This window comes from Eurosta solidaginis, chromosome 5 (genome assembly GCF_040869045.1).
Source record: "Eurosta solidaginis isolate ZX-2024a chromosome 5, ASM4086904v1, whole genome shotgun sequence".
Taxonomy (NCBI): Eukaryota; Metazoa; Arthropoda; class Insecta; order Diptera; family Tephritidae; genus Eurosta; species Eurosta solidaginis.
In genome coordinates this window covers 234,181,521-234,205,244 of record NC_090323.1, presented here as the reverse complement: position 1 = coordinate 234,205,244, position 23,724 = coordinate 234,181,521, and the positions used below count along the sequence as shown (strand labels likewise).

The 23,724-nt window shown below is 42.2% G+C and overlaps 1 pseudogene; it reads right to left on the bottom strand.

The window, feature by feature from the left end:
- Window positions 1-23,724, bottom strand: part of LOC137252801 (phosphoacetylglucosamine mutase pseudogene) — a 230,522-nt pseudogene that overhangs the window by 57,455 nt on the left and 149,343 nt on the right.

The following is a 23,724-nucleotide window of genomic DNA, read 5'->3' as shown; positions in this document are numbered from 1 at the left end:
CCAAGGCGCATATGCGCTGACTCTTTGCTCGATGACAGCAGGTACTTCGTTTTGTCCTCATTCACCATCAAACCCATCTTTACCGCTTCTTTTTCAAGCTTGGAGTAAGCAGAACTAACAGCGCGGGTGTTTAGGCCGATGATATCAATGTCATCAGCATATGCCAGTAATTGCACGCTTTTATAGTATATTGTTCCAGTGCGGTTAAGTTCTGCAGCTAGTATAATTTTCTCCAGCATCAAATTAAAGAAATCGCACGATAGGGGGTCACCCTGTCTGAAACCTCGTTTAGTTTCGAACGGCTCGGAGAGGTCCTTCCCAATTCTGACTGAGCTGATGGTGTTGCTCAACGTCATTTTGTACAGCCGTATAAGTTTTGCGGGGAAACCAAATTCAGACATAGCGACATATAGGCAGCTCCTTTTCGTGCTGTCGAAGGCGGCTTTAAAGTCGACGAAGAGGTGATGTGTGTCGATTCTATTTTCACGGGTTTTTTCCAAGATTTGGCGCATTGTGAAAATCTGTTCGATGGTAGATTTACCAGGTCTGAAGCCGCACTGATAAGGTCCAATCAGCCGGTTCACGGTGGGCTTCAATCTTTCGCACAATACACTTGAAAGGACCTTATATGCGATATTAAGAAGGCTGATTCCACGATAGTTGGTGCATTTTGCAGTATCCCCCTTCTTGTGGACTGGGCAAAGAACACTTAGATTCCAACCGTCGGGCATGCTTTCGTCCGCCCATATTTTGCTAAGAAGCTGCTGCATGCGCCTTACCAACTCCTCGCCGCCGAACTTGAATAGCTCCGCAGGCAATCCATCAGCGCCCACGGCCTTGTTGTTTTTCAATCTGGTTATTGCTATTCTAACTTCGTCATAATCGCGCGGGGGGACATATATTCCATCATCATCGATTGCGGGATCGGGTTCTTCATCTCCTCGCGGTGAATTGCTGCCTCCATTTAGGAGAGCAGAGAAGTGTTCCCTCCATAATCTAAGCACTCTCTGGACATCAGTTACAAGGTCGCCGTTTTCATTCCTACAGGAGTTTGCCCCGGTCTTAAAACCTTCCGTCTGTCGCCGTATTTTTTGGTAGAATTTTCGGGCGTTATTCCTGGTGGCTAGCAGCTCAAGCTCCTCGCACTCACGCCTTTCTGCTTCTGCTTTTTTCTTCCTGAAAAGGCGTCTCGCTTCCCTTTTCAACTCACGATAGCGTTCACACACTCCTCTTGTCGCGCTCGCTTTTAACGTAGCCCTGTAGGCAGCGTCTTTTCTTTCGGTTGCAACGCGGCATTCTTCATCATACCAGTTGTTTTTTCGTGGCCGCCGGTAACCAATTTTTTCCTCGGCGGCGGTACGAAGTGCTTTGGAGATATGCTCCCACTGCTCCTGTATTCCTTCAGGATGAGTTATGCCCTCAGAGAGCAGGTGTGAGAGTCGAGTTGCGAAATCATTGGCAGTCTGTTGTGATTGAAGCTTTTCGACGTCTAGCTTTCCTTGTGTTTTTTGTTCCTTGTTTTTAGCCGCGTTGAGGCGGGTGCGTATTTTGGCTGCAACGAGATAATGGTCCGAATCGATGTTAGGTCCTCGGATCGTGCGCACATCTAAAACACTGGAGGCATGCCGTCCGTCTATCACAACGTGATCGATCTGATTGCGAGTATTTCGATCAGAAGACAGCTAAACGGGTGTTTAGCGGCTACCCAGAGGATACTTGGCCGCAAGCGACCGGCAGTAGTGATCTGCTTGAACCGCATGCAAAAGAATCGCTCTGGACATTCCCAGGTGAATGGCGGTCGGAAGCTTTCCCCACTTTCGTGGACTTCTACACACGGCCCCACGCATACGCATCTACAGGATTTAAAACCATACGTCGACGAACGCCGACGAACGCCCACTCACTGCCGAACCAGTATATCTCCACCTAACACAACACGTACATAACTCTGCTCTCCAGATTACGATGCGTCAGCCAGCCTCACCGGATTCGCCACAAAAGGTAAAGGAATGGGTACCGCCATTCGAGGCAAGGCCATGGCCACCCAACAAGGTGATCATACAGCAGGTACAAATTTTTCACGACCCCCCTTGATGCAAACAGTACACCCGCTGCTAAGCATAAGCGAGTGCGCAGACAACACAACCGACCGTAAAAATCAAGAAGATCAAGTGGAGAAAACATTTAAAAAAAAAATAAACTGCGTGAAGCAGCCAAAGACGAATACGCCCCAATTGCACTTTCGATATGGCAAACAGCATGTGTACTGCACGCACATGAACGCGGACCACGCTTTAGTGAAGATCGCGGGGTGCAAGAGAATAATGAAATATAAGGATTAACCTGGGCACTACCGTAATCTTAGGCTCCGATGTATTCAATATTTTTTATATTATTATTATACTCAGTTGAGCAGAGCTCACAGAGTATATTAAGTTTGATTGGATAACGGTTGGTTGTACATATATAAAGGAATCGAGATAGATATAGACTTCCATATATCAAAATAATCAGGATCGAAAAAAAATTTGATTGAGCCATGTCCGTCCGTCCGTCCGTCCGTCCGTCCGTTAACACGATAACTTGAGTAAATTTTGAGGTATCTTGATGAAATTTGGTATGTTGGTTCCTGAGCACTCATCTCAGATCGCTATTTAAAATGAACGATATCGGACTATAACCACGCCCACTTTTTCGATATCGAAAATTTCGAAAAACCGAAAAAGTGCGATAACTCATTACAAAAGACAGATAAAGCGACGAAACTTGGTAGATGGGTTGACGTTGTGATGCAGAATAGAAAATTAGTAAGATTTTGGACAATGGGCGTGGCACCGCCCACTTTTACAAGAAGGTAATTTAAAAGTTTTGCAAGCTGTAATTTGGCAGTCGTTGAAGATATCATGATGAAATTTGGCAGGAACGTTACTACTATTACTCTATATGTGCTAAATAAAAATTTGCAAAATTGGATGAAGAACACGCCCACTTTTTAAAAAAAAAATTTTTTTAATTCAAATTTTAACAAAAAATTTAATATCTTTACTGTATATAAGTAAATTAAGTCAAAATTCAACTCCAGTAATGATATGATGCAACAAAATACAAAAATAAAAGAAAATTTCAAAATGGGCGTGGCTCCGCCCATTTTCATTTAGTTTGTCTAGAATACTTTTATTGCCATAAGTCGAACAAAAATTTACCAATCCTTCTCAAATTTGGTAGGAGCATAGACTCTATGACGGTAACTGTTCTCTGTGAAAATGGGCGAAATCGGTGGATGGCACGCCCAGTTTTTATACACAGTCCACCGTCTGTCCTTCCGCTCGGCCATTAACACAATAACTTGAGCAAAATCCGATATATCTTTACTAAACTTAGCCCACGTACTTACCTGAGCTCACTTTTTCTTGGTATAAAAAATGGGCGAAATCTGACCATAACCACGCCCACTTTATCGATATCGAAAATTACGAAAAATGAAAAAAATGCCATAATTCTATACCAAATAAGAAAAAAGTGATGAAACATGGTAACTGGATTGGTTTATTGACGCAAAATATAACTTTGGAAAGAACTTTGTAAAATGGGTGTGACACCTACCATATTAAGTAGAAGAAAATGAAAAAGTTCTACAAGGCGAAATCAACAGCCCTTGGAATCTTGGCAGGAATACTGTTAGTGGTATTGCATATATAAATAAATTAGCAGTACCCGACAGATGATTTTCTGGATCACCTGGTCCACATTTTGGTCGATATCGCGAGAACGCCTTCACATATACATCTAAGGGCCACTCGCTTTTAAAACCCTCATTAATACCTTTAATTTGATATCCATATCGTACAAAAACATACCAGAGTCACCCCTGTCCCACCCTAATGGCGATATCTCGAAAAGGCGTCCACCTATAGACCTAATGTCCCCTCCATCTTAAAATGCTCAGTAACACCTTTCGTTTGATACCCATATCGTACAAACATTCTAGAGTCACCCCTGGCCCACCCTAATGGCGATATCTCGAAAAGGCGTCCACCTATAGACCTAGTGTCCACTCCCTCTTAAAATGCTCAGTAACACCTTTCGTTTGATACCCATATCGTACAAACATTCTAGAGTCACCCCTGGCCCACCCTAATGGCGATATCTCGAAAAGGCGTCCACCTATAGACCTAATGCCCACTCCCTCTTAAAATGCTCAGTAACAGCTTTCGTTTGATACCCATATCGTACAAACATTCTAGAGTCACACCTGGCCCACCCTAATGGCGATATTTCAAAAAGGCGTCCACCTATAGAACTAAGGATTACTCCCTTTTAAAATACTCATTACCACCTTTCATTTGATACCCATATCGTACAAACGCATTCTAGAGTCACCCTGGCCCACCCTAATGGCGATATCTCGAAAAGGCGTCCACCTATAGACCTAATGTCCACTCCCTCTTAAAATGCTCAGTAACACCTTTCGTTTGATACCCATATCGTACAAACATTCTAGAGTCACCCCTGGCCCACCCTAATGGCGATATCTCGAAAAGGCGTCCACCTATAGACCTAATGTCCACTCCCTCTTAAAATGGTCAGTAACACCTTTCGTTTGATACCCATATCGTACAAACATTCTAGAGTCACCCCTGTCCCACCCTAATGGCGATATCTCGAAAAGGCGTCCACCTATAGACCTAATGCCCACTCCCTCTTAAAATGCTCAGTAACACCTTTCGTTTGATACCCATATCGTACAAACATTCTAGAGTCACACCTGGCCCACCCTAATGGCGATATCTCGAAAAGGCGTCCACCTATAGAACTAAGGATTACTCCCTTTTAAAATACTCATTACCACCTTTCATTTGATACCCATATCGTACAAACACATTCTAGAGTCACCCTGGCCCACCCTAATGGCGATATCTCGAAAAGGCGTCCACCTATAGACCTAATGCCCACTCCCTCTTAAAATGCTCGGTAACACCTTTCGTTTGATACCCATACCGTACAAACATTCTAGAGTCACCCTTGGTCCAGCTTTATGGCGATATCTCGAAAAGGCGTCCACCTATAGAACTAAGGATTACTCCCTTTTAAAATACTCATTACCACCTTTCATTTGATACCCATATCGTACAAACACATTCTAGAGTCACCATGGCCCACCCTAATGGCGATATCTCGAAAAGGCGTCCACCTATAGACCTAATGCCCACTCCCTCTTAAAATGCTCAGTAACACCTTTCGTTTGATACCCATACCGTACAAACATTCTAGAGTCACCCTTGGTCCAGCTTTATGGCGATATCTCGAAAAGGCGTCCACCTATAGAACTAAGGATTACTCCCTTTTAAAATACTCATTACCACCTTTCATTTGATACCCATATCGTACAAACATTCTAGAGTCAACCCTGGCCCACCCTAATGGCGATATCTCGAAAGGGCGTCCACCTATAGACCTAATGCCCACTCCCTCTTAAAATGCTCAGTAACACCTTTCGTTTGATGCACATACCGTACAAACATTCTAGAGTCACCCCTGGCCCACCCTAATGGCGATATCTCGAAAAGGCGTCCACCTATGGAACTAAGGATCACTCCTAAATGGCGTTCATCCATAGAACTATGGCCTACTCTCTCTTAAAATACTCTTTAATACCTTTCATTTGATACACATGTTATACAACCACATTCCAGGGTTACCCCAGATTGATTTTCCTTATTTTGTCTCCATAGCTCTCAACTGAGTATGTTATGTTCGGTTACACCCGAACTTAGCCTTCCTTACTTGTTTTTATTTATTTTATTGCATGATAACAAAAATTAAAAAAAAAAATCCATGCAACCGTAGAAAACAAAGGAGTTACATTTTTTTAAATTTATATAAAGTCATACACACAGAGAAATAGTTTTTATACACGGTATCAGTAAGAAGAGAAGAATAAAACACTATACTCTTGTATGAATTGTTACTATTATAAAAAAATGAAAAAAAAACAACAACAACACACGTAGAAAAAAACAGTTATTTTTTTTTAGTAATACACACTGTTTAGGCCATCAGCCTAAATATTTCGGACCACCCCAACACGCACATTAGTTATTTATTTATTATTATTACCGGTAACGGCTAACACCAGCCGAGAGCTAACTTTGAAGGGGAAAAACTCAACGAAAGTTAGCTATCGGCAGGTGCCGCGGACTTGTTCGCGGTTTTGAACCTTCTTTTCTATTTGGAACGTCAAAGAGCCAGCAGCTAGCCCCAGGTGAGTAAGAAAAAAAGTGAGTTATTTAAATCAGCCATTTTATACAGTGCGAGTGTCAGTGAATTAAGATTTGAAAATAATTAATGTTAAAAATCTGAGTTGCCTCTTGAATTTATTTTGTACAATTTTGGCTCCTAGCCATTGTCACATAACTTAAATTTTCAATTTGCCTTTTTTTGCAATTCATTCGTATGAATTTGAATGTGCCAAGTGCATATTGTACGCGGTAATAAGTTGTATGTTGAAGTGTGTGCAAATAATTATTTTCATCCTTGTGCATTAAATTAATTCCCATCTTAAATTCCGGGAATTAATATTGCAAGTAATTATTTGTGCATAGTGAAGCGTGCGTTTAATTAATTCTTTCTTTACCCAATACTTTGAGTTGGAATTGATTAGGCCCCTTCATTACATACCGCGAGTGTACTCTTGCACACCTTTTGTGTTTTGAACTTTCACCTTAGCGAACCCTTGATAATTAATAACCACATCTTCTGTACATAGTGAATAAATTGTTATTGTTTTGATACTAATTCGGTGTTTTATTTCTTTTATTTGCAACGCACACGCCCGACTTCCCCGGGTCCACTGCCCCGCAAAACATTGATCCTTACGCGCCGAGGAAAGTAAAAAATTTGAGCATATTTTGTGACAAAAACCCAGAAAATAAAAACATTTGGGAAAGTTGAGAATTGGAAATTATAATTTACTTAAACATTAAAATCATCAAAACCAGCGAGACAACAAACCAATATAGCCGACCAACTCGTCATCTAGCATAACATTTTTGGCAACTCGCTATCACGCAACACACACTGCCATAAAATCATCACATCATAAAATCTATTATAACATACAATCCATTGATCATCACAGGTCATAACATCATACAGTCCATTACAGTCAACAGCACATCATACATTTTCAATATCGCAGTACACTCTTCAAGTTCACATACAACATCCCACAGTTAATCACATCACATCATCACATTACTCAATTCATCACATCATCTACGGCACATACAGTCCATTATTATCGCATACAGTCCATTTATCACATCAATCAACTAAAAACACAAGGTACGTGGTTGCTTGGTATTGCACATATTTTTTTTTAAATTTAATTTACGTATTTTACGTAAAAGTGCACTGTGTGATAGTTACAAAAAGAAGCAAAGCAAGTGAAAATTGTTAGATTTCGTGTTTTTTAAGCACACAATCGCCTTTTGACGATCGGGTAATTCCCCCCACCAGTGGTAAGGGTTACTCGACACCGCTCAAGGCAGACAGGCAGTGAATTTTTTTTAGTTTTTTTTCACATTCATCACTGCACTGTATTGTACCCCTCGTCGTCACAGTCGTTGACAAAACTTCCTAGTCCGGAACCATATTTTCACTTGGTTGATAGCCTTAGCATGTCTATCACAGAATTCACTTTAGTAATCAGTTTGCGAGCTGAAATATTACCAAAAGCCAAAAAGTATCACTACGTTGGGTGGCTAGTGGCTCATCACAATTGGTCACAAACACAATTTTATACTGATCGTTTTTGTATTAATAGCTGTAGGTTTTCAGCCTTTTCATAATAAATAATTGAAAGTGTAATTTTCCACATTAAGTTGGATGAAGAAATTTATTGTCTTATTTATATTGGGAAAGATACCCTGGTTGGCTACTCGGCGATACTCATCAACGATCACATAACACATTTTGTATACACATTAAATCCTCGTCAGGATTTCTATCTGTGTTTCACTTTCACTTGTATACACATTAAATCCTCGTCGGGATTTCTATCCGTAGGTCAAATTTCACCCTTTAAACACATTAAATCCACATAAGGATTTCTATTTGTGTTTCAAATCTCGAGGATTACACATCATATCCACATCGGGATTACATCTGCGTTTTTTAAACTTTTTTTAGACACACTAAGTTTTCAGAAAATATTTCTATTTGTATCCAACACACCCTTTAGACACATTAAATATTTGCAGACGAATTCTCTTCTCTGCATTGCACATCACTGTAGACACATTAAATCCTCGTCAGGATTTCTATCTGTGTTTGATATCATTTTGTACACACTAGAACCTTTCAGGATTTCTATCTGTGCTGCATATCACTATATACACAGTAAATCCTCGTCAGGATTTCTATCTATAACACTGTGTACACATTAAATCCTCGTCAGGATTTCTATCTGTGGCTTACATAATCCTCATGAGGATCTCTATAAGTGGTTCATATCACTGGCCATACATTACACCACGTCAAGATTTACATCTGATTCAAATTTTTTCTTATCACTAAATTCACATAAGATTGCTTTCTGTGTTAACACATACAATCCGATCAGAGTTCAAATCCGTGTATTTTTTAGACTTTACTCACACAGCAGGATTGATAGCTGGGCTACGTACAAAAAAAAAAACAAAACACTCTTATAATTTTTGCTGCGGTTGAATATACACCAACGCCACTAAGTCTTTTGCCTTCAAGCTCGACACCTTCAAAGAAACAAAATATTCAAATTTTTAAAATCAATGGAGACTTATATTAGATTGGCTGATTCCATAGTGGAGTTTGAACAAGACTTCAACTCCACCCCGGCCGAATCCCGGAACAAGCACACCCTTGCACTACTGCAAGAGGAGCTAAGGGCACTATGGAAGAAGACCAAGTCCACATATGAAAGTCGTCTCAGCAATTCTGAACTGTCCAAAGACGAGCTCAGCTCATTAAGAAAGAAGAATAAAAGTTGCTTTGCATGCTACCTGCAATGCATGTCTGCTGTGGCGGCTGAAGCCGAAGCCATCACTCCACAGCCGGCCAAGGATGAAGCAAAGGATGAAGATTCTTCGCGCCGGGGACATAAAATGCGGCTGCCACCTTGTGACACCGATGTATTTAAAGGCGACTACCTTTCCTGGCCAGCCTTTAGAGATATGTTCACGGCGATATACATCCACAATACTGATCTGAAAGATGTCGAAAAATTATATTATCTAAAACAAAAAACTCAAGGGGAGGCAAAAGAAATAGTGGGCAGGTGCTCATTAACAAACGAGGGTTTTGCAACCGCCTGGAAAAATCTAAGCGACAGGTACGAAACTAAAACTTTTATTTAATCTGACGGCAGTCGAGCAGGAGTGTGGAACATCAATTAAAAAATTGCAACGTGAGATCAACAATTGCATTTCTGCGCTACAATGTCATAATATTGACCTCACAAATTGGGATGCAATCATAACTTACTTATGCTCCACAAAACTCCCTGAATCTACATTGGCTCTTTGGGAGCAGACCGTAGAACGGAAGACAGATATCCCGAAATGGGAGGATATGAAAATTTTCCTGTCCAATCGCTTCCAGACATTAGAGACGGTTTCCGATCTTAGGGGTAACAAAACTACAAAAGCACCCAAAAGTCAAAATTCGAATTCTATGGAAAATTCTACAAAACTTGGGGTTTACCAAGCCAGCGTACCAAAATCGGCATGTAAGATGTGCAACAGTACGGAGCACAAATTACGAAATTGCCAAAAATTCCGTAGGTTGTCTACGTCAGGGAAAATCGAATTTGTCAAGAACAATAGTTACTGTCTGAATTGTCTGTCGGGTGGACACACCGTGACACGATGCACTAGCCAATTTAATTGCAGCACGTGCCATGCAAGGCACAACACCTTGCTCCATCTTCCGACAGCACAACCAAAGACAACTCCTCAAAGGTGGACTCAAAACACCACCGATAATACACCTTCAACATCACAACAGGCTAGGGCAAGGATGGAGTCTGAAAAAAGACAAGATAATGCTAATAACGTCTCTTCGTGTCATGCTAACACCACTAAAGGTGTGTTATTAGGAACAGCGCGGGTTCATATAATCTACAACGGGGTGAAATTTTCCGCCAGAGCGCTGATAGACTCTGGGTCCGAATGCTCTTTCATAACTGAAAGACTAAAGAAGCGAATAAACCTTCCGTCCAAACGTTTGCATGTGCAGGTGTCAGGAATAAATAATACACCATCGGCACAGGTAAAGGAATCATGCTCAATTAACTTAGGTTCGCTTACAGACCCCTTAGTGAGCATCCATACAGTGGCCCTAGTCCTGCCTCAATTAACAGGGGACCTTCCGACTTGCCATGTGAGCGCAACGACTCGGCAAGCATTCCCTGATCTGATTCTGGCGGATAAGAGGTTCTTCATTAATGAACCAGTCGACCTCATACTTGGAGGCGACATTTATCCCCAGATCATACTAAACGGTATACGGAAGAACGTCCTAAATACGCTTCTCGCCCAAGAAACCGTCTTCGGTTGGATTTTAACCGGTCGTGCAGATGCACCTCACCCAACCAATACACGAGTATCCTTTTTCAATGAAATTAGCCTAGACAAGCAGCTAGCCGCTTTCTGGGAACTTGAAAACGTACCTACAAAAAAGGCGCTGACCGAAGATAATGCCTATTGTGAGGCACTATATAAAAACACAACGGAAAGGAATTCAGATGGAAGATATACCCTCGCCCTTCCATTCAAACAAGACTTCCCAAAGACGCTCTGTTTGGGCCCATCTCTTAAGAGCGTCTGCTCTCAGTTCTATCGGAACGAGACACGCCTAGCCAAGACACCGGCCCTACAGACGGAATACAATAGGGTACTGACAGAATACGTCACGTTAGGGCATATGTCTAAGGTGCACACCGTAGTGCCACCACAATCATCTGATTGTTACTTCTTGCCGCATCATGCGGTTATCAAAGAGGAGAGTACAACGACTAAAGTGAGGGTCGTGTTCAACGCGTCATGCCCGACATCCAATGGCACAAGCCTGAACGATATTCTACACACCGGCCCAGTACTTCAATCCGACTTAACAATACTGCTCCTCCGATGGAGATTCTACAAGTACGTCTTCAACAGCGACATTGAGAAGATGTACAGGCAAATTTGGGTAAAGGAAAATCAAACCCAATACCAAAGAATAGTTTTTCGACTCAAAGCAGAGGACCCTGTCAGCGTGTTTGAGCTCAACACGGTAACCTTTGGGGTAAACTGTGCCCCCTATCTAGCGATCAGAACCCTACATCAACTTGCTGATGACGTCGAGGCGTCTCTGCCAACCGCAGCGCATATCTTGCGAAACAGTATGTACGTCGATGACGTCCTTGCAGGGGGACATAGCATCGAGGCAGCAATCGCGGCCCGCGATGAAATCACAGCTGCATTAAAGTCAGCAGGATTCCCTCTGCGAAAGTGGACATCCAACTGCAGTAGGATACTACAAGGCATACCCAAACCTCACAGGCTTACGGAAGACTTTCTGGAATTCGAGGACGCGAGCATGGTAAAAACCCTAGGCATCCGTTGGAACGCGCATTCCGACTATTTCTATTTCACAGCGAAACCAATCGAAAACCAAGACATCTTAACAAAAAGGGCGATCCTATCGGCCATCGCCAAACTCTTCGACCCGTTAGGCTGGCTTGCTCCAGTTATCATCGTAGCTAAGATATTAATGCAGAACATTTGGCTGGAGGGGACGGATTGGGATGAACCGGTATCCACAATCACTTTAGATCGGTGGCAAACCTTTATGCAGGAGTACCCCGCCATTAACCGGATTCGTATACCTCGGTGGGTGCACTTCACCCCAACCAACGATATAGAAATTCACGGTTTCTGTGACGCGTCCGAAAAAGCCTACGCGGCTACGGTTTACGTGCGAGCTAAGATCAACGATAGGGCATACGTTAGTCTACTCATGGCGAAAACGAGGGTGGCACCAGTAAAAACAATTTCACTACCAAGATTGGAGTTATGCGGTGCCGTCTTGCTGGCTGAAACTTTGGAAAATGTGATGGAGAACCTGAACTTAGGCACATTTAACATGCACCTATGGACAGATTCGACCATCGTCCTCGCATGGATTCGAAAACCCCCTTGTTCCTGGTCAACATTTGTAGCTCACAGGGTAACGAAAATCGTCGAGAAGGTAGGAACTAAAGCATGGCATCATGTCGAGTCCGCATCAAATCCAGCGGACTTAGCCAGCAGAGGACTTCCAGCCACGGACCTAGTCGACAACTCTTTGTGGTGGCAGGGACCTTCTTGGCTGCAAGAAGGCAAAGCAAAATGGCCATCTCAAGGCGAACAGGAGTACCACACAAACATCGAAGAAAAACGAGTACAAGTGCATGTAGCAACGAACATCAACAATAGCGAGGATATTCTTGATCGGTTTTCCGATCTATCAAGAGCGTTGCGGGTAATCTCCTACATTATACGATTCTCGAATAGAACACGTCCAAAAACTAAAATGTCCTTTAAAGCAGAGTCTCACCAGATCTCGCCCGACGAAATCAAGGCTACGACTAGCCGCCTCATAAGGATATCCCAAACCAACCACAATGCCGAAGAAATAAGCTCTCTGAGAACTAGGAAACCCATCGCGACCAAAAGCGAGATTCTCTCTCTAAACCCCTTTATCGACGAAGATAATGTCCTTCGGGTGGGGGGTCGCCTCAACGCATCCAGGGACGTTCCCGTCGACGAGCGTCACCCGATAATCCTCCCTTACGCCTGCCGACTCACCCGTCTCCTGGTCCAGTTTGTCCACACCATTTCCATACATGGCGGAAACCAAATAATGCTGCGGCTCCTACGCACGCAGTATTGGATACCTCGGGTCAAAAACATGATCCGATCCATCATACACAACTGCAAGGCCTGTACGCTATTCCGCAAACGTTCCCCGACGCAACTCATGGGAACCCTCCCTGCGGAACGCACTACCTTTAGCAGGGCATTTACCAACACCGGGGTGGATTTCGCAGGACCGTTTGACATAAAGTCTTACAGCGGACGAGGATGCCGCATGTCTAAGGGTTACGTCTGCCTATTCGTCTGCTTTGCGACTAAGGCGATCCACTTAGAGGCGACTAGCGACCTCAGCACCGCCGCGTTTCTAGCAGCATTTAGTCGGTTTGTCTCCAGACGAGGATGCCCGAAAAACCTCTATTCCGACAACGGAACGAACTTTGTCGGTGCGTCGAGGGCTCTCCGCTCAGAGGTCAAGGCATTCCTCGTTGATGCGCGCAACCAAACCCTCTCTAAATATGCCCACCAAACCCTTACATGGCATTTCATACCAGCAGCTGCTCCTCATATGGGCGGCCTGTGGGAAGCGGGAGTCAAGAGTTTCAAAACTCATTTCAAAAAGATCGCATTGGATCATAAATTTACTCTAGAGGAGTTTAGCACCCTCCTGTGTAGGATTGAATCCTGTCTCAACTCCCGACCCCTAAGCCCATCTTCCAATGACCCGTCCAACCTGGAGCCACTCACCCCCGGGCACTTCCTAGTCGGGGGCCACCTACTAGCGCCACCCGAGATTGACGTCAGCGAGAATCGCGCTTCACTCGTCAATCGATGGGAAAAACTTAAGGCGCTGCATCAAACCTTCTGCAAGCGGTGGAAAACGGAGTACCTCACCGAACTGCAGAAGCGCGTTAAGTGGAAGCATCCACAATCGAATCTCAAACAGGGGGACTTAGTCGTCATTAAAGAGGACAATCTGCCCCCCAACGAATGGAGACTAGGTCGGATAGCCAACCTCCATTATGGCCCCGATAACCGAGTTCGAGTCGTCGAACTTGATACGGCAAGAGGACAAACCACCAGACCAATCACGAAATTGGTCCTACTACCACCCTCCAGTGAGGGTGAGGGAGACTTGTAACTCCCAACCGTTATAACCAACAAATCCCGTAACCCAGCTCTCTTTCACCCCGAACGAGGCCAACAAATCCCGTAACCCAGCTCTCGTTCACCACGAACGAGGCCAACCGAAGCCTAAAGCAGATAAGCTATCTGCCACCGCATACCCCCCAAAAAAAAAAAAAAAAAAAAATTTTATTCATATCACCACCAGAATATCCAGCGACTCAAACATTCACACATCATGCTCCAGGACGATTAAAAACGTTCATATTCAAAGGTATTTTCGGTTCAAAAGATAATTTATTGTCGAGAAGAAAATGTATCTTAAATGTGATTATGCTTAAATAATCATTTCTGATTCATGTCTCAGACCAAATTAAATCTTCAATGAGAGGTAAAACTTTAACACGTAGAATATTCATTAATCAATCAAGATAGCAGGGCAGATTCAGAAAGCTGAATGGAAAATGACTAAAGAAAATCGTTGACCATCTAAAGTAAACATATTCGATTCGCATATGACTCCAAAAATGATTGAGAACTATATTCAGTTTTCGATCATCAAAGTACTCATATGGTTCAGTGATTATCTCTTTGTTCAATGAACTCATTATCTAATCAGAAAGAGTAACCAAATTGCATCGAGATGTAGAGAAATTCATAAAGGTTTACTGACGTTTTAGTTGGCGCAAACGCGGCTTGGAAAAAAAAAGGGGAGGGAACACCCACGGGTTTCAATCTAAAAATTGACCACAGTTAAAACCCATAAAACTACACAAGCCCCTTTTTGAAATCCTACCATACAACCTAAGTACTCACTTCAAAACTAAAAATAATATAAAAAATACAATAACAAACGTGCATATTAGCTCACCTCTTACCACACATAGACCGTTCCAGGGCACCGTTATAGTGGAGGCCGTCATATTGCCCACTGGGATTGCATATGCAAGAGATGAAGCGCCAGTGCTGGCATTGCCTTCCAACCTTAGGGCTGCATCTATTTCGACGGCCATCTCTTGCCAACGTGCAGTGTATGTACTTCGCTACCTAAGTTTTACGAAAATATAATATATAAATAATATAAATCTAAGAAATTAGACGAATTATCTCCTACCATTGAAACTGTTGATGTCCAGTGGTTGGTGTTGAAACCAGTTGGTAATTTGAATTATCTTTCAGCAAATGTAAAGCTAAAAATAGGGATGCAGCGGCAGTCCTTGATGGCTTATATGATGCAAAATCGTACCCTATCGATGTTAATTCGAGGAAATATGGCCATTGCATGATGGTTATCTTCCACGTTGGCTGCTTTGGGAAAACGACTCAAGAAATGTATTGGCAATGGACGCGACACATTGCAGTCAAGCGTTTTGAATATTTTTTAATTCCATTTGTACACTATGCATTAGCTGATTAATGACGGTTTATAAATTTACAGCATTTTCAAATTCCTTACGTGGGAATGAACGGTATTAAAATGAATGGAGCGAAATTTAAAGCATCTGGAATAAAATTTCTTTTAGAGCGCATAGCAATACCATGCATAATGGCCCCATCCTTCGCTTTTTCTGTAACTTCCAACAAAGTTCCGGTATCCAGCTGCTGTCACAAAATAATAAAATAACAGAACAGTTAGAAAAGAGATGAAAACAAATGCCCCAGCGGGTTAAGGGGCTAACGATGCAACCGCGGTCGGTATGCCTGCCGAAAGGGGTGACTAAACTACCAAATTGATTCAAGGGGTAGCGTAACCCTTTAAAGAGGTTTCCAGCGCTCCTCTAACCCAATGTCAACCTCACTCCTACCAGTGGCGAATTCTGTTTCATTAACAGGCGAGGCTCTGGCGGCCCTGAACTCCAAATGGATCTAGGGAGCGGGACAGCGGTATGGCCTAGAAGGTCTCATGTATTCATACCAAATCGTTCCCGAGATGGTCGGGCTAGTACCTTTATGGTGCGTGTTACCGAAAGGGTACCGTCCTTATCACTACAACAACAACAACAGATGAAAGCAAATGAACGCATCGATTACCATCTACTTATTATTACTAATTAGGGCATATGCATGTAGGCACTTTAAAGGCATGCAAATCGTGAATTTTAATGCTTAAAAACCGTTTCGCCGCAAAGGGCAACACCGATTCGACATTAGCAGTTAAAGAAGAAATATATATGAGGTCTAGATGTGAGCACTTATTGTCTTGCTAGGATGTATAAGCTCAGGTCCGACACCACCAGCTAATTGTTGCACCAAAATGCATACTTCATAAGCTAAGCTTTCTGTTTCATTCTTTGTAGCGGCTTCAGCATAAACGCGAACAACATCTTCCGTACCAGAGGGTCGCACAAATGCGCGTCCACGTTTATAGTTGGCTACCACTTTGTCGATGCCTTCTTGCAGACCCACAGGTGTTACACAAACGCGTTCCGCATCGGTGTTTTAATCACATTCCGATCGTGAACCTTAATTTTCAATTGTAGATTAGGCATATCCTCGTATGTGGCTCACCACTGCTTGACATCCCAACCTTTATGATTTAGTATCGTCTCAACTAACAGCATATCAGATATTGCGTCACCAACAGTTTCATTGATCAGATCTATTATCTGCAATAACATGTTAGCATGAGCATTCGTTTCCGACGCCGCTTTTATCAAACTTTTGGCATTGTCGCTGAAAATAACAGTACCATGGCCATTGGCCTCAAAATACACACCAATATCGTATTGTAACGCTTTATGATGTAAATGCTTTACGCCAGTAGGTACCCATGCCACCGGCACTTTCAATGTATCGGTAATATAATGAGTGGAGCCACCATCAGCGTATGCTGTTTGCACCAAACCCATACTTAAAGCAATACCACAGCCTTTCACTATATCCATAAGATAATCTGCCACTAAGCTACCTTACGATCGCCACCCAATAACCGAAATTTATCTGCATCATCAGTGAAAAAGTACAAAACTCGATCAGCACCACCATCCACGCTCACAAAACGAGTATATGGCTCCACAGTTGGCATACCTGTGGGAGCCATTTGCTTTACTATAACGTAATCAGCGCAACAATTCTCATTGATCTTGCCATCACCTTTATTGATGGCATCCACCTTTGTGCAATTCCCCATTGACAATGATTTGGACACCCTTTCAGTGTACCTGCAATGAAATAAAAAGAGTACCTGAAATGAAATAAAAGAATAAAAGATTAGTAAATTTATAAAATTATAAAAAAAGGGAACGATACTGGCATCCTTATACTTACCCATCACCAGTTTTCTTCATAGTGAAAATTCATTCAAAATGTCTCTATACTCATTTCCATGAATGAATAACATTTTGAATGAACGAATCAAGGTTGCCACTCGATGACATTCGTTTCTTTGGTTCTTGCGTAGTAAGCACATTGCACGCGATCCAAAGAGTATCACAACTCGGGTCCGCGGGATCCAACGAACTCGAGTGTTAGTAACCGAACAAAAAATCAACTAACGAAAACCCTGAAGATACAGCCTGGTTTCACTGAAAACACACGCGCCAGGTTGTATTTCGATAGTTTTCCTGACATTCGGCCGCCTTTTTCTTCTTTCTTTTTTTGAGAAAAGTTTTTAGTTTGAAAATTTGGGCATAAAAACACAATCAAAATCAGCCTGCTTGTGAAACAAAAAAAAGAAAAAAAAAGGGGGGTTAACCACTCGAGACCAAAATAATTTTCGCGGTTTATCTGTGCATGATTAAAATGTAAAACACAAACAAAAACATGTCACACTCAATAGTGGTCTCGCTTTCATGATAGAAATTGTCTTTGCGTATTGAAGTTCCGATAAAGTTTCGTCAGTCCTTTTAGCTTGAAATCCAAGCAAGAACAAAGGAGTGTCCTATATGCTTTCGATACTACAAATAAGGGAGAAATTAAACTTTTAGAAAGGCCTATGAATTTATGTCGCGTCAGAACTCCGACGCGAGTTTTCCCTTAATACCTTCTTGACATGACCATTATGTATAATTACATTGCAATGGGCAGCACCGCACAGCTGTCACATTCCAACGATTGGAAGAGTGAACAGCTGACAGCTCTACAAATTGCCACACTCGTTAGTGTAGGCTATTCCCACCAGGGTTGTGTTGAAATCAACAAACACACCACAATTTGTGATTCTCACACAACATGGCCCAAATCAACACAAAGAGTGTTCCCAGACAGCGAGTAAAGGCCTCTTTACATTTGTCGCACATTTATATGCACGACGTCATTTGACCAGTCATTTTACAGGGATTCATAGGTTATATTCACAGCCACATTTGTATCGGCGTGGGTGAGTTTTGTGACCAAATTTTTGTAGGGCAACTACAAGGAGCCGTGAAAATACACGGGTAACTCGTGATACCATCTGCTACACAAATGTAGCGTATATTACCGCATATTGCCTGTATTAGGCAAACGCCAAAAAATGACTGCTTTCGATATCAGAATTTCATTATGATGAGGATATTTACCAAAATTAAAGATACCTTTAGGCGTATCTCAATAAAATTATATTAAATATAACAGTGGTTTCAACCACTACAAACCCATCATTACATCGACAGAATAACTTAATAAGATTATTCGTTCCACACAACCCTTTATCCCGAGTACGCCAACCACAAGCTCGACCAATTAAGCCTCTACTCTCCGCCCATACGCCACCCAACTCCCTTAAAATGCAAAACAAATAATAACAAGTTCCCGTTCCAGAATGACGGGTTTCTCGGTCAAACGCACCAAGACGGAGCAACGCGTTGACTCCTTCACCGTCTCCTGCCGGTTGTGCCAGAAGAACCACGGCATACGGCTATGCCCGCGGTACAGGGGAATGTCGGCAGAAGAACGCCCCCGGGCCGTCCTTATACGCCGGCACTGCCCCAATTGCCTATCGCCGTTCCATCGGTTAGAGATATGCCCTAGCAACGACCGTTGCCACCGCTGCCGTGAACCACACCACACTACGCTTCACATGGAGGACGAGCAAGCACGGCCACGCCCGATCCCTTGCGAAGAGCGCGACGACGACGAAAGCGACGAGGTGCTATCGATCAACATCACCGAGGACACACGATCGTGGGCCCAACAGGTGGAAGAGGAGGAGAAGGAGATGGAAGAGTTCACGAGAGGTGCAGCCGCCTTAGCCATCGCCCCAACGGCCAGTGGAGAAGCACGATCCTTCCGACCGCTGCTTCAGCATGAGAAGCAGAAAAGCTATCAGCGACACATGGAACACGGGGATGGCGCGGAGACCCGTCCTTTCCGCCCATCGCACCGCAATGCCAGTGGGCGCCGGGGCGGCGCGGAGCCGCGTCCGTTCCGCTCGACCCGACTCTCTACTGGCAGAGCGGCCCCGTATCAACCACGCAAGGAGGGTACCACAACCACCCTCGCGCGCCAAACAACAACCCCAGCCGGCTTCAGAAGTGGTCGACTCCGGGATAATTTAGCGGCACCGACTATAACTCGAGCATTGATCGCCATCGCGCCGACAGCCATAGTCCGAATTGAGGCAGGGGGCCGTTTACACCTGGTCCGCGCCCTGTTAGATGCCTGCGCTCCCACCAGCATTATCGATGCCAATTTGTGCAAGGATCTACACCTGGAGCGTAACAATACCGCACGTCTGTCGAGGTGCACCATCGTTCTTCGAGGAAAGTATGGGGTAGCGGGAAAGATCACGACCCAAGCCACCGTAATAGCAAACTATGCCAGGTTAAACCCCACAGCAAATCTGGACCCGTCGGTAGCGGCCCCATTCCAGTTCATGAAGCTGGGCGATCCGACGTTTTACCGATCGTCGCCAGTGTTGCTCACTTTGGGCGCCGACGTCTACGCCAATATTATGGTCGGCGGCACACCCGCGTCGACTGTCGGCGGGCTCCTCACCCAAGCCACAATATTCGGCCTCGTCGTGTCCGGAGCCCACCCACTATAAAACCGTAAACTATACCACAAGGTGCATTTTAAACCAAGCAACCCCACGTACTTGAATACTAACGCTTTTCTTTTTCATCCACAGTTCAGCGAGGCTGCATTACTGCGAGCACGGATGTCCGCCGGAGATCGTACTTACGATCCTACTATACATACGTCTCATATTTTTATACCTTTCATGAAAATGAAATGGTATATTAATTTCGTCACGAAACCGAAAATTGTAAGTCCTTAAACGAAAATAGATAGAGCCACCATCAAGTATACCGAAATAATCAGGTTGAAGAGCTGAGTTGATTTAGCTATGTCCGTCTGTCCGTTTGTCTGTTTGTATGCACACTAGTCCCTCAATTTTTGAGATATCTTGATAAAATTTGGTGAGCGGGTGTATTTGGGTGTCCGATTAGACATTTGTCGGAACCGACCGTATCGGACCACTATAGCATATATCTTCCATACAACCGATTTTTCAGAAAAAGAGGATTTTTGTAATATCTTACCCAATTTAACAGATTGAAGCTTCAAACTTCACCATATACTTTCGTATATTGCACATATTGTTGCCTGAAAAAATTGATGAGATCGGTCGTATATATAGTATATATCCCCCACAACCGATTGTTCAGATAAGGAACTTTTCGCAATTTCTACCCCATTTTAACAGCTATAAGCTTCAAATTTCACCGATTGCTTACGTATATAGCATATATTGTTGTCTGAAAAAATCATAGAGATCGGTTGTATATATAGTATATATCTCATACAACCGATTGTTCAGATAAGAAACTTTTCGCAATTTCTACCCCATTTTAACAGCTATAAGCTTCAAATTTCACCGATTGCTTACGTATATAGCATATATTGTTGTCTGAAAAAATCATAGAGATCGGTTGTATATATAGTATATATCTCATACAACCGATTGTTCAGATAAGAAACTTTGCGCAATTTCTGCCCCGTTTTAACAGCTAGAAGCTTCAAATTTCACAAAATGCTTACGTATATAGCATATATTGTTGTCTGAAAAAATCATAGAGATCGGTGGTATATATATTATATACTTCATATAAACTCTCATTTTTGCCCCTTTTTTACGGCTAGAAGCTTCAAAATTCATCAAATTTCATCAAATAGTTACGTTTACGTCATATATTTTTGAAATACGTGATTCGTAGTCATAGTTTTTACATGCAGACCACAAAAAACGTGAAGCTTTGCATCCTTACACAGATTACCTACCTATTTTTTATTTTATATTTATCTTAAAAATCGTTTAGATATGTTCAAATTTCACTAAATGCTTACGTGTATAGCATATATTGTTGTCTGAGAAAATCATAGATACCGGTGGTATATATAGTATATATCCCATACAACCGATTGTTCAGATAAGAAACTTTGCGCAATTTCTTCCCCATTTTAACAGCTAGAAGCTTCAAATTTCACCAAATGCTTACGTGTATAGCATATATTGTTGTCTGAAAAAATCATAGAGATCGGTGGTATATATATTATATACCCCATATAAACTCAATTTTTGCCCCCTTTTTACGGCTAGAAGCTTCAAAATTCATCAAATTTCATCAAATAGTTACGTTTACGTCATATATTGTTGAAATACGTGATTCGCAGTCATAGTTTTTACACGCAGACCACAAAAAACCAGAAACTTTGCATCCTCACACAAAGTACCTACCTGTTTTTTATTTTATATTTATCTTAAAAATCGTTAAGGTATGCAGATCAGTTCACTATATATTTCTTATCTTATACATCCGATTATTCGGAGATTACGAACGGGATAAGATTATTGTTCAGCCCCATTCATGAAAGATATGAAGTCTTCGGCACAGCCGAAGACAGTCCCGTTCTTACTTGTTTAAATTTATTTAGTTTATCCCGCCTTGGGAAGGTTGCTGGCGTACTCACCGAGTTTCAAGTTGCTCGCCGCAAGGGGGCCGGCATGTTTAGGCCACCAGCCTAAATATTTCGGACCACCCTAACACGCACATTAGTTATTTATTTATTATTATTACCGGTAACGGCTAACACCAGCCGAGAGCTAACTTTGAAGGGGAAAAACTCAACGAAAGTTAGCTATCGGCAGGTGCCGCGGACTTGTTCGCGGTTTTGAACCTTCTTTTCTATTTGGAACGTCAAAGTGCCAGCAGCCAGCCCCAGGTGAGTAAGAAAAAAAGTGAGTTATTTAAATCAGCCATTTTATACAGTGCGAGTGTCAGTGAATTAAGATTTGAAAATAATTAATGTTAAAAATCTGAGTTGCCTCTTGAATTTATTTTGTACAATTTTGGCTCCTAGCCATTGTCACATAACTTTAATTTTCAATTTGCCTTTTTTTGCAATTCATTCGTATGAATTTGAATGTGCCAAGTGCATATTGTACGCGGTAATAAGTTGTATGTTGAAGTGTGTGCAAATAATTATTTTCATCCTTGTGCATTAAATTAATTCCCATCTTAAATTCCGGGAATTAATATTGCAAGTAATTATTTGTGCATAGTGAAGCGTACGTTTAATTAATTCTTTCTTTACCCAATACTTTGAGTTGGAATTGATTAGGCCCCTTCATTACATACCGCGAGTGTACTCTTGCACACCTTTTGTGTTTTGAACTTTCACCTTAGCGAACCCTTGATAATTAATAACCACATCTTCTGTACATAGTGAATAAATTGTTATTGTTTTGATACTAATTCGGTGTTTTATTTCTTTTATTTGCAACGCACACGCCCGACTTCCCCGGGTCCACTGCCCCGCAAAACACACACCATTCTTCAAATCGTATAATATGTTGTTGCGACTTTATTGTTAGCTTGAGAAAATCATTGCCACAAAACTTTTTTGTTAACAATTTTAAATGTAAGTTGAAAACAATTATTTTTTATGAATGATTGTACGTAATATATATATCATAAACATTTACCTCTAAAACTGGAAAAAAATATTGTTCAAATATATACCCATTTTTTTTTTACTACAAAATACCTTTCAAACAAAATGTACAACTTTATACAAACACTCCTACAAAAGCAAAACAGGAGACTTACACATGAATTTAAATTAATTAGTACTAAGCTAAAAGACGAATTTTTGTTTTACATAAACAAAAATAAATAATAACAATACAATGAACAATGTTTTTTATACTGAATCATATACAAGTTTGGAAAAAAAAAACAAAAATAATATATATATATATAAGTAAATATATGAATAAAGGAAAATACCGGACAACAAATACACACACGTACGTCGGCCGCGCCACCGCCAAAGTGGAAAAATATACCGGGACCACTTGGTCCACGGCAGTGCATGCCTTAAGGCCACAAACTCCCGAATGCCGAAGCTTTTTTTCCCCTGAAGTGGGAGGGGGACTGTAACGTAGCAAATTGCTACGTCACAATAACCTACTCACAGCCCTAACATTAAATATATACATACCATAACACTAAATATATACATACTACGCCGGGATGATTTGTGGGGAGGCAAAAGAATCGCCCATTGCTCTGTGAAAATCATATTCTAGGGATCAAAATAAGAAACTTTGCCGAAGGAACCATACCTCTAAAACGAATTATGATGTCCCCCAATTTGGGTCGAACTTTTGGGTAGGGGCAAATTTTGAAAAATACCACTTTGACCCATTTAGAGTGCTCCAATCGAGTCCAAATGTATGACCGACCCCCACTAACTTTGGATGCTCGACCCAACGATGTCAGTGGCACACCCCCTGGAA